General features: G+C 49.0%; 1 long non-coding RNA gene across 1 annotated transcript; it reads right to left on the reverse strand.

Moving 5' to 3' along the window:
• Positions 1-708: 708 nt before the first annotated feature.
• Positions 709-4,091, reverse strand: LOC127333428 (uncharacterized). The gene is made up of 2 exons (XR_007871136.2): positions 3,509-4,091; positions 709-2,278 (listed from the first exon to the last, which is right to left on the reverse strand). It is a non-coding gene; the product is annotated as an uncharacterized lncRNA (long non-coding RNA).
• Positions 4,092-11,120: the final 7,029 nt, after the last annotated feature.

Genomic DNA, 11,120 nt, shown 5'->3' on the forward strand with positions numbered 1-11,120 from the left:
GAGGAGCTACTACTTCCGCTGCCCGCTGGAACGGGGAGGTGGACGTCGTCTTCATCAACAACCGAACGTGTGACGGAGTACGGAAGTTCTGCCCGTTCGTGGCGCCGTGATCAAGATCTTCTACGCGCTTTTGCAAGCGGCAAGTGAACGTCTACCGCAGCAACAAGAGCCTCATCTTGTAGGCTTTGGAATCTCTTCAAGGGTGAGACTCGATAATCCCCTCGTTGCTACCGTCTTCTAGACTCGATAGTTCGCGAACCGTACGGTGACACACTTAAGGTTTGATGTCGTATTAGTAGAACTTGAATATGGAATGTAGTTCGAAGTTTTGTTCGGAGTCTCGGATGGGATCCCGGACATCACGAGGAGTTCCGGAATGGTCCGGAGAATAAGATTCATATATAGGAAGTCATTTTATAAGCTTGAAAATGATCTGGTGCATTTATGGAAGGTTCTAGAAAAGTCCGGAAGAAATCACTTTGGAAGGCGGAGTCCCGGAGGGACTCCACCACCCATGGTCGGCCAACCCTAGAGGGGTGGAGTCCCAGGTGGACTCCACCAAGGGGGCCGGTGTGACGCCCCGGAACCGGTATCCTGAGGATTCCAGCGATCCCGCCAAAATCCGCACGATATCGATTCTGAGACGCCCTCCGACACGACGTGCGCGAAGAATCACACACGTGATGCCAGAGGAATTAACACGAGCAGTAACATTACAACAGGATTACAATAGAGCCCACAAGATACATATATTACAACAACGACTCCAACAAGTCAAGATACAAATATACAATACAAAGATCCAAATCATACAGAAGATCGAATACATCCGAGTACGGACAAGATACAAATTGGACTAAGAGTCCTGAAGATAACCAGTGGCATCCATAACCCTGCCCAGGCCAAGCCGGAAGGGTAACCTTGCTAACGTCGTCATCTCGTACCTGTTTGTCAAAAAGCGTGTTCCGGAAAAAGAGGAAGAAAAACGAGGGTAAGTACCAATGGCACGTACTTGCGAGACAAGACCAGCTATGCTTGCTGGTGGGCGGTGTAAACTTCGCCCGGCTATATGTGGAGTTTAGCGGCAGCAAAGCACTAACCAATAGAGACACGCTACAACTTCCGTCTAATAGAGAAGGTGAGAGAGCGCATAATCTAGCAGTTCTATACTCTGCAAACAAACCCTGCCATTGCGATCCCCCTTAGCCAAGAGGTACTAACAAGACACTCACACAGTTGACAATTTTATATCCATTCCATTATAATAGGGCTAAATTACTACGCAAGTAATTAGCAAGTTATTAGCGACATCATTAGGTGTAAGTTGTTCTATGATCGAGTTAAACAGCTCCAAGTCGTCCATAACCGCGGACACGGCTTATCGATAAGATGTACACCCTGCAGGGGTTGCCCAAATGTAACCATACGCATGCTCGACCCACTTACGACAGGTGGATGTCTCACAACAAGACCGTTCCCAAATCAACAAGAAAGTCTAGGGGGGCCACCCGCCTAAGCTACCCGTATCGAAGTTCGGCCGTACTCCGAGACGGACTCAGAGGTTTGCGCCGGCGGCTAGGCGTGCGAACCACACGCTTCGCTAAACGTCCCGCAAGGTACAGTACAGAATATAAACACCCGAAGGCAACAGGAAGTAAACACCCGAAGGCAACAGTAAGTAAAGCATGGCATACATGGCATAGGCAAATAAAACCAATGTTGTGGCCCCCTTTTCAACAGACTTGAGAAATGGTAATGGGTGAGGGGGGGTCCCAATAATCGTCCCCACGCATGGGTAGAGCGCTCAATCTCGGAACAGATAACAAGAACTCGGGTCCTAGGGGACACTAGCAAGTCAAAGTTCCGATGCTTTCGCAAAGGGGCTCACAGATGCCTCTGCATATTATATCCCTTAGTAATTTTAAGTTGTAGCAAAAGTTATCGTCATCATTTTGAAAAGGTAGTGCATAAGTCAACATCCCAGCAAGATATCCCGAACATTTCGAGATATCAACAGAAAACCCTAAACTCGCCTACGACTCGCAAAGCTGGCAAACATCAAACAATAGGTAGGGCGAGGAGGTGTATCTCGGACATATAGGTAACAGGTGGATGGGACACGTGACACAACAGAATCGCAACATAAGGATAGCAATAGATCAAAAGAGCATGTAAAAGTAAAATAGGTGAAGGGGTGGGCTCGCCTATGAAAAGCTGCAGAAGAACTTGTCGTATCTCACAACACCACTTCGTGATCCTATCCGGGAAGAAGCAAATGCTGGACAAACAACGGATGCAAATCTTACTACTACGGCAAAAGAATCAGCATGATCATGATATAATATGCATGGCATGGCAAAGATGATGCGATGCAACTTATCCATGTTAATCGGAGTCGGAATCCCGAACAATCAAATTAAGGTTGGAGTTGCATTTCTACCGACAAAGTTAAGTGTTGATTAGCATGGCACGACATGGCAAGGGTGAGCTACTTCAATATTAAACGGAGCGGGGAAAACCTAGTCGGTGTTCCGAAATACTCCGCATATATGTTAGGTGAACATGCACGACTATCAACGCGTGACATGATGCAAGATGCAAACAGATGAATGTATGGCATATTCATGTTCAGTACATTTTTCTGATCAATTTTCATATATAACACTTTTTATTTTGAGTTACAGATTAAAAGATATTTATTTTGCAAGATAAAAGCATTTTCTGGAATTTTAGTTAAAACAGAGAAAAGGAAAAGGTGGTTTATACCAAGCTGGAGCTAGACAGAGACACAGACAGGTGGGACTCCACGCCACGTAGGCGCCAGCGTGGCAGATGCAAAAAGGTTGGCTTTATTCCGCGCCAAGGGAAATCGAACTCAGGCCGCTCGGATCAAGGAAGAGTGATGGTGCCAGTGTGCTGCTGGCTCAAGTTTGATGCAACACGGGTTGCGCGCAACGTAAAGTGTGCCCCGGGAAGTTAACTGAATCTTGACACTTGCAACTGAATATGTGACACTTGCGATTTCCTGTAGACACGAATCTGCACAGATTTTAAAGTGATGGAAGCGGCGAATTTGGGCATGATTTTGAACGAAGCAAAAGAGGTTGAGCAAGAGGGATGTGGCATGGTTAGAATGGAACGAGTTTTCTCGGAAACGGAGCACGGAGTTCACGCGGAGGGTCGCCGGAAAACGGGACGACGAAACAGCGTCGCGGACTGAAACTGTAACCAGTTTCTGGAGCCAACTTTGGAGGACGAAAGCGTCGTCGATACTTCACCGTTTGAGATGATTCAAAAACCAGTAGATAGCTGGTGATGTGATGCATCCAGAGAAACAAGAATCTCGTGCTGAGATGGACTATACCGGCGAGGATCTGCGTCAAAAGTGGCCACCGTGAAACAGATCAAAACTGCACGTTTTCGTTTTTGTTTTCGTTCAGATCCTTCTCACGTCGACGGTGCAGAGGTGATGAGGCATGCATGGGAGAGGAGATGAAGTGCTGCTCACCCTGGGATGCTCGTCGACGAGGTTGAGGCGTCGGAGATGGTGGCCAGCGACGAAGAGGAAGAAGTGGCCGGGGTAGACAGCGTCGGGAAGAAGAGGAAGGAGGCGGTCCTTGGCGCGTTCGTCTCCGTGAAGCAGACGTCGAGGAAGAGGAGGCCGATACGGAGCGATTCCACGGATCAGGTGGCGTCGTCGGCGGCCATGGCGACGGCGAGCGAGGTAGACGGCGTTGGCTGTATCACGGTAGGGTTTTGTCCAGGGAAGCAGCGGGCGGGAAGTGGCGGCGCTGATGGGATGGAGAGGGGACTAGGCAGGTGGGCAGCTGCTCGGATTTTTATAGGGGAGGGAGTTGATCATCGGCCGTCCCATCGCGGACAGCGACGTGCAGGTCTTCGGATACGCTGCCGTACGTACGAGCTGGAAGAAGGATGTCAAGAGGAGTTGCCGAGTTGGGCTGTTGGTGGAGAAATAGAATAGGCTTTGGCTGGGTTGGAGTTGGGCTGATACGGTGGAGAGAAAAAAGGAGGAGATGGGCTTGGTGGAAGCATGAACCATCACTGCTGGTTGTTGTTGGAAAGAAGCAAAAGACTAGATGACTGAAACGGGATGGCTCCTCTCTCAAGCATATTCCTTGAGATCACTTCGGTAGAGATGGAAGCCAAGAATTGAGAGAAAGGAAGCTTTGAGCGAAAGATAGAAAGAAGAAGTGGGCATATGTAAAACAAAAACATTTAAACTGAGTTTGAAAATAATTTGAATACTTTTCACACAAGAAAAAAATAGTTTTTAAGGTTTTGTTAAATGAAATGACGTTGGGGAGGGTTTATTATATAAACCATATGAGAGGGAAAATAAAATAATTAGGGTTTATAAAATAATTTTATTTGATAAAAACATAAATGATATGATGCATGATGCCATGATGATACACAAAAGAAAAAGAACAAGCAAATCTATTAGGGGTACTACCCTGGGCCGTTACAGCCGGCCACCCCCCCTCATGGAAGGGCGGGAGTCCCACTTGAGGTGGGAATCCCTCCTTGGGTAGGTTTCCCTACACATGGAAGGTTTTGGGTTGGGGTCTTATTTGAAGACTTGTAGTCCAACACTTGGGGGTTCCACCTATATAATGAGGGGCAAGGGGGAGGGGGCCGGCCACACCAAAGCCACCGTGGCCGCACCCCTCATAGTGGCCGGCCACCCCCCTCTCCCAAAACCCTAGCCGCCTGTGACGCCCCAAAACCGGTCCCATGAGGATCCAAGCGAATCCGCCGAAATCCGCACGATATCGATTCTAGGAGACGCACCACCAAGCGCCTCGTACACGCCGAAGCATGCACGCGATGCGGGTGGAATCAATCACGAGCGGTAACATTACAACAGGATTATAATAGAGCCCACAAGATACATATATATTACAACAACGACTCCAATGAGTCAAGATACAAATATACAATACAAAGATCCAAATCATACAGAAGATCAAATACGTCCGAGTACAGACAAGATACAAATTGGACTAAGAGTCCTGAAGATAACCAGTGGCGTCCATAACCCTGCCCAGGCCAAGCCGGAAGGGTAACCTTGCTAACGTCGTCTTCATCGAACATATCTTCATACCTGCCCGGTTATATCCCGTAGAAGCAGCAATAAGTACGGGTTCGTACTTAACAAGACTTCAAGACGTATAAGCATTCGTCAACCAGTCGTCCTTTGTACTTGAGGCACGCAGGGGACTTAGAGGACGCAAGAGGAACGTCATAGGCAAAATGGTGGGGTTAAGCGGCAACGCGGTAGCACTAAAAACCTATAGAGACACTCTACAACAGTCGTCTAACCAGAGAAGGTGAGAGAGCGCATAAACTAACAGTTCTATACTCTGCAAACATAACACAGCCGATGCGTTCCCCCTTCGCCAAGAAGTACTTACAAAGGCACTCACACGGTTGTCAAGTTTTAACCATTTATTATTAGAGTTGTGCTAACTTACTACGCAAGTTATTATGATTGAAACAGCAGGTGTAAGTTGTCTATGGTCGAGTCATACAGCTCCAAGTCGTCCATAACCGCGGACACGGCTTATCGATAAGATTTAACCCTGCAGGGGTGCCCAAATGTGCCCACACGCACGATCAACTCCAAAGGCAAATGGCAAAAAGGTGGAGCATCACGACTCGCACTCTCCGTCACGACAACAATGTCCAGGAAGCCACCTAACTAAGTTGAACCCGTATCGAAGTCCGGCCGTATCTCCGAAGCGGACTTAGCTATGTGTGTCAACGTGCTAGGTGGTTTAAACACACACTGGGGCGATAAACCACTTCGCAGAGGCTCCACGACCTATACGTGCATACAAGAAACAAGGGATACAAGGCACCCAGGGGCTTCCCAAAGTAAATAAGTAACAGGCTGGCATGCACGCAAACAACAAATGGTAAAACATTACGAAACTAGTTGTGGCCACTGGACAAAGCTGTAGATTCCGGCAGTGGTCGAGGGGAGACCCAGAAACATACCCACGTGTGGTTAGAGCGCTCAGTCTCGGAACAGATAACAAGAACTCGGGGTCCTAAGATATTTAGGAAACACAAGTGAGCCGTCACAAAACAATCAGCTGACCCACCGATGCCTCCGCTAACAACTATTAACAAGTGACCATGATACCCCCAACAGATATAAACATGTAGCATATGTCATGATCCCCAACAGATAACCCGATAAGATAGCAATAACGGTAACAAGATAACACAGCACTACCATGCACTACGACTCGCAAGGCAGACCCGATAACCAAACAATAGCTGTAGGTGGTTGGTGGAGGCAATATAGGCTGCTTGAGGTAACAAGTGGAAGGGACACGTGACAAGAACGCAACTTAAGGATAGCATGAGGGAGAAAGCAAAAATAAAATAGGTGAGCGACTTCTGCAGGGGCAGAAGTATAGGGGAAATGCTTGCCTGTTAAAGCTTGCTGAGGAACATCCGGAGAACTTGTCGTAGCTCGCACCAACTCGACGGCCTATCCGTGAAGAAGCAAATCGCTACAACAAACAACGGATGCACAACTTACTACTACAGCAAAAGAATCAGCATGATGAAGATATGATATGCATGCATGGCATGGCAAACATGATGCGATGCAACTATCCAATTTAAGCGGAATCGGAATTCCAACACACAATTATTAGGTTCTAGTTATTTTTCTACCCCGCATATTAAATTTTTATTAGCATGGCATATCATGGCAGGGGTGCGCTACATCAAAATTAAACGGAGCGGGGGAAACCACGTCGGTGTCCCGAAATACTCCGCGTATATGTTAGGTGAACATGCATAACTATCAACGCGCGACATGATGCGAGATGCAAACAGGCATATGGATGTCATATTCATGTTCAGCACATTTGTCTGATCAATTTTCATATAGAGGACATTTTATTTTGAATTATGGTTTGAAAGATATGAATTTTACAAGTTGCATATTTAATTAACTCAAATTAAAACTTGTCAAATTTTAATTGTTTAAAAGTTGGAACAAATTTTATAAACATATAGATTATGTTGTTCTAATACTCATGGATATCAAGTTTTTGTCAAATGAACATTTAAAGGTTGAATTTTAAATTCAAAACAGATTGTGCTGAGAGCAAAAAAAAGATAGAAGAAACATGAATACATGGAACAGAGAAGTTTGAAGATTGGCACTTTAACTAGATTTCAAGGCTGGTTGTTAACTGAATCCAAAACACGTAGCTAGCCGGGCAAGCTGCTGGATGGATCGATTGATGTCATGCATAGCTAGCTAGCTAAGCAACTTAGATAGCAGGTGGATGGATATAGAATTGCAAGATGTTGCTAGCTGAAATAAAACAAGTGAACAATCTGCTGCTGCTGTGCTGAACATGATTGAGACACATACATGCACGATCCTAAGTAACAACAGAGAGCAAGGATTTAATTGCACCGGCCAGAATTTGATCTACAGATCGATCAAGCAGATAAAGGAGCCACAGTAGCCAAAGGGCTACTGCTCAGATTCATAATCAAAGGAAGGCGTGGGGACTTTTGAAGCAACCCAGGTCGACGTTCTGGCCAAGAGTTAGAGCTACGCGATGCACTGTCGAACCTGACGAAACTGCACAAACAACAGGGAACCGTGGTGAGGTGAAGAGACTGATCGGCAACGGAGACCAGCAAAACAAGCCTTGAGCTGCTCGTGTGGTGCAGAGATGGTGCATGGTGTGTGTGCGTGGTGAAAGAGCAAGCAGCAGCAAGCGTGCGGGTGAGCTGTGGTGTGTGCATGATGCAGAGGCGTGCACGGCCAGGACGTGCTTGGCATAGCATCGGTCATGGCGGGCGCCTGCGCGGAGTCGAAACAAAGGTGGAGCAGGGGACTTAGAAGAGGAAGATGAGGGCTGCTCACCTAGGTGTGCTGGCGAAGGAAACATGGTCGGAGACGAGGTCGACGATGGGTACTCCGGGTAGAAGACCATGGCGAGGCAGAATTGCAAAAGCTGCAGGTGGCGTTTCCGGCAAGGAGGCGAGGTTGAAGATGATGTCCCGAAGCTGCACCTGCTCCGTGGACTCAGCGAAGATGAAGAAGATGCCATGGCGGTTTCATCCCCACGTTCAGCGCGGCGAACGACGGCGAGAAACAGCGACGCAGTTCAGGAAAACTCCGGCGAAAACCCTCGGTCAAAACAGCGACAGTTCCGTCAGAATTTGGCGACGCCAAACAGCGAGCAAACAGGGAGGGGAAGAGGGGGAAAAGGGGCACCATCTCACCACGAAACTGATGAACACCTCGGAGGTGGCGGACGACGTCGGAGGCGGCCGGAAACAACGATTTCCTCGCCGGAGTCGGGGAAGAGGACGGGGTCGTTGGTGTCGATTGCGTGCTCGATTTGAGGATTCTTGGGTCAAGGATGGACAACGTGATGAGGGAAAGCTCTTGCTGGCCTTGGTTCAGCGAAAGGTGGTCGGAGACGACGGGGCGACGGCGACGCTACGGCGGATGTGTGCGGTGTTTTTCTCTGAAACTTTTGCCCCTTTCTTCTGCGTGGTCTAGGGAAAAGAAGGGGCGGCGGCACAAGGATGGAGAGGGAGTGGGCTAGGGTTTGCTGCGGTTTAGGAGAGGACGCGATGGTTGGCTTGGTCCAGCTAGGGAAGGATCAGGTGAGCACTGGCTCACCTTTTCTGCCTGGAAGAAGAAGGCTCACGTTTTCTGTCTCGAAGAAAAAGACAAACATTGGAGCTGGCTCCAGGAAAAGAACGAGCCTGAAGATGTGCTCGGCCTCTTGCAATTTTTCTGGGAAAGTTGCAAATAAATTTGCAGAAAGGCAAGAGAGAACTTCTGAAAATTTTAGAGAGTCTAAGATGAGGAAAACAGAATGAGAAGGTAGGATGGAAAACACACTCTGCAAAGATTTATTAATGACCAAAACAATTTGCAAGAATTTAATATTTGGTTTTGGGGTTTTGTTAAATAAGAGAAGAAATGAGGCGGATCTTATAAACCATACAAGAAAGAAATAAAAAAAAATAGGATTTATTAAAATAATTTTATTTTGCCAAAACATGTAGACATGATGCAACATGATGATGCATAAAAGAAAACGAACAAACAAATCTAATAGGGGGTTTTTTTTTCCGGGGCCGTTACACCGCCCCCCTCTCCTCCACCTCTCCCGCAACGCTTAGCGAAGCTCCGCCGGAGATCTCCATCGCCACCGCCACCACGCCGTCGTGCTGCCGGATTTAAGGAGGAGCTACTACTCCCGCTGCCCGCTGGAATGGGGAGAAGGTCGTTGATACGGGGCGACCTTCGGTCTTCACCGCATCATGTGCTTCATCGCCAAGATGGCACGCTAAGGTGAATCTTCTCCTTTACGCGTGCCTCGAATCGCCTATTTGGGACGATATACTACTTCATACCCCATCATATCTTGATGATAGGAACTCGACGACAAGTACGGGGAGAAGAGAGGATGCCATGGAGACCCGAGGACGCAAGGCCGATGTCACGGAAGCATGGAAGAGAAGGAGAAAGAGGAGCTGGATGCTCCAGTAGGAACTTCCGCCCACCACCGCCGGAACTTCCGCCCAGATTCCATCCAAGACTGAAGATGCTCGCACTGAAGAACTGCGACCGGAACTTCCGCCCCTCATGGCCGGAACTTCCGCCCCCGACCGGAACTTCCGCCCTCAGGGACCGGAACTTCCGCCCTATCGACCCTCAGCCAGATCTCAGCCCCTTTTGGCTTGTAACTTACCCATTCATCCCCTTGCCTATAAATAGACACCTACCCCCACCTTCATGAGGGAGAGATGATGTTTAGATGAATTGGCTTATGCCTCTATTATCCCCTAGTGGATTTGGGAAACCCCCACCTTAGATTAACCATCTATTGTATCCCTCCTTATCCGGATCTTTTTCCATTCTAGTAATTCTATCAATTGAGAATCTCTTGCTTTGCAACTCTATTCTTAGTTGGTCTTTTGCTCTTTGGGAATTCTATTTGGATTTGTCGATCTTTTGCAAGAGATTCTACCTTTGGTCTTTCTCTCGCACTTCTATCGAGTTGGTGGTTCGGGCCAACGAGGATAACCAATTTGTGTGTGTGCGTGTGTTTGTATCGTGTTCTTCGCGTTCATCCACTTCCCCGCGAATCCCCCTCCGCAATCACACTCACCCGGGTCAAACCGTGAAGATTGGGCACACCCTCGGGCTTAGCCCGCATCATATGGTATCTGAGCAAAGGTTGCCACGGATTTGACCCTCCGATTCCACCAATTTCGCCCAACAATTTCCCCAAAAAAATTTCCCCAAAAAATAGCTCGAATTTGGATCTCAGGATTTGTTGCGTTGTTTGTGGTTTTGGTCCACAGATCTTGTGTTATTGGTGTTGATCTATCATCCCTTCACTTTTCACCGGTCAATTCCACCGTTTTCCCCCTCAAATCCATCGATTTCCCCCCATTTTTCTGCACGAATTCGTGCAGTTCATCGTCCCAGATCCAGATCTGGAAATTTCGTAATTTCCGGTACTACCGGCCACTTCTGGCGGAACTTCCGCTCTGGGCCGATTTGGTCAAATCTCTTTCTTCCTCCGCTGCTCATCTCGCCCACCACAGCGCCACGCCAGCACAGCCACCGCCAACTTCCTCGCGCGCGCCAACCTCCGCCTCCCGCTCGCCCGTGCCTACCGGCTCCTCATCTCGCGCAGCAGCAACCACCGCCCCTGGCCCCACTTCGCCACGCACGCGCTGCTGCCCGCCTCCACATCGAGCGCGTCCACCTCCCGCTCGAGCCGCTCCACGCGCGCCTCGCTAGCCTGGTTCTGGCCCACCACCACGCGCATCGCACGACAGGCCAACCACCACCGCTCCCGCCCAGCCAGGATCCCCACGCGCCGCCCCTGAGTCCGATCGCTGCAGCACTCCACCAAATCGTCCCCGAGGAGCAAGCCCGCTCGCCCCGCTCGCCCCAACTGTCGCTGGCCCACTGCAGCACGCCCACGGCCGCTCGGCCCATCGCCCTGCCCCACCGCATCAGCCGCGCGCCTCGCTCGCCAATCGAAGCACCGAGCTGCCGCCCCTGGCCACCACCGTACGCC

The sequence above is a fragment of the Lolium perenne genome, chromosome 2 (assembly GCF_019359855.2).
Source record: "Lolium perenne isolate Kyuss_39 chromosome 2, Kyuss_2.0, whole genome shotgun sequence".
Classification (NCBI taxonomy): Eukaryota; Viridiplantae; Streptophyta; class Magnoliopsida; order Poales; family Poaceae; genus Lolium; species Lolium perenne.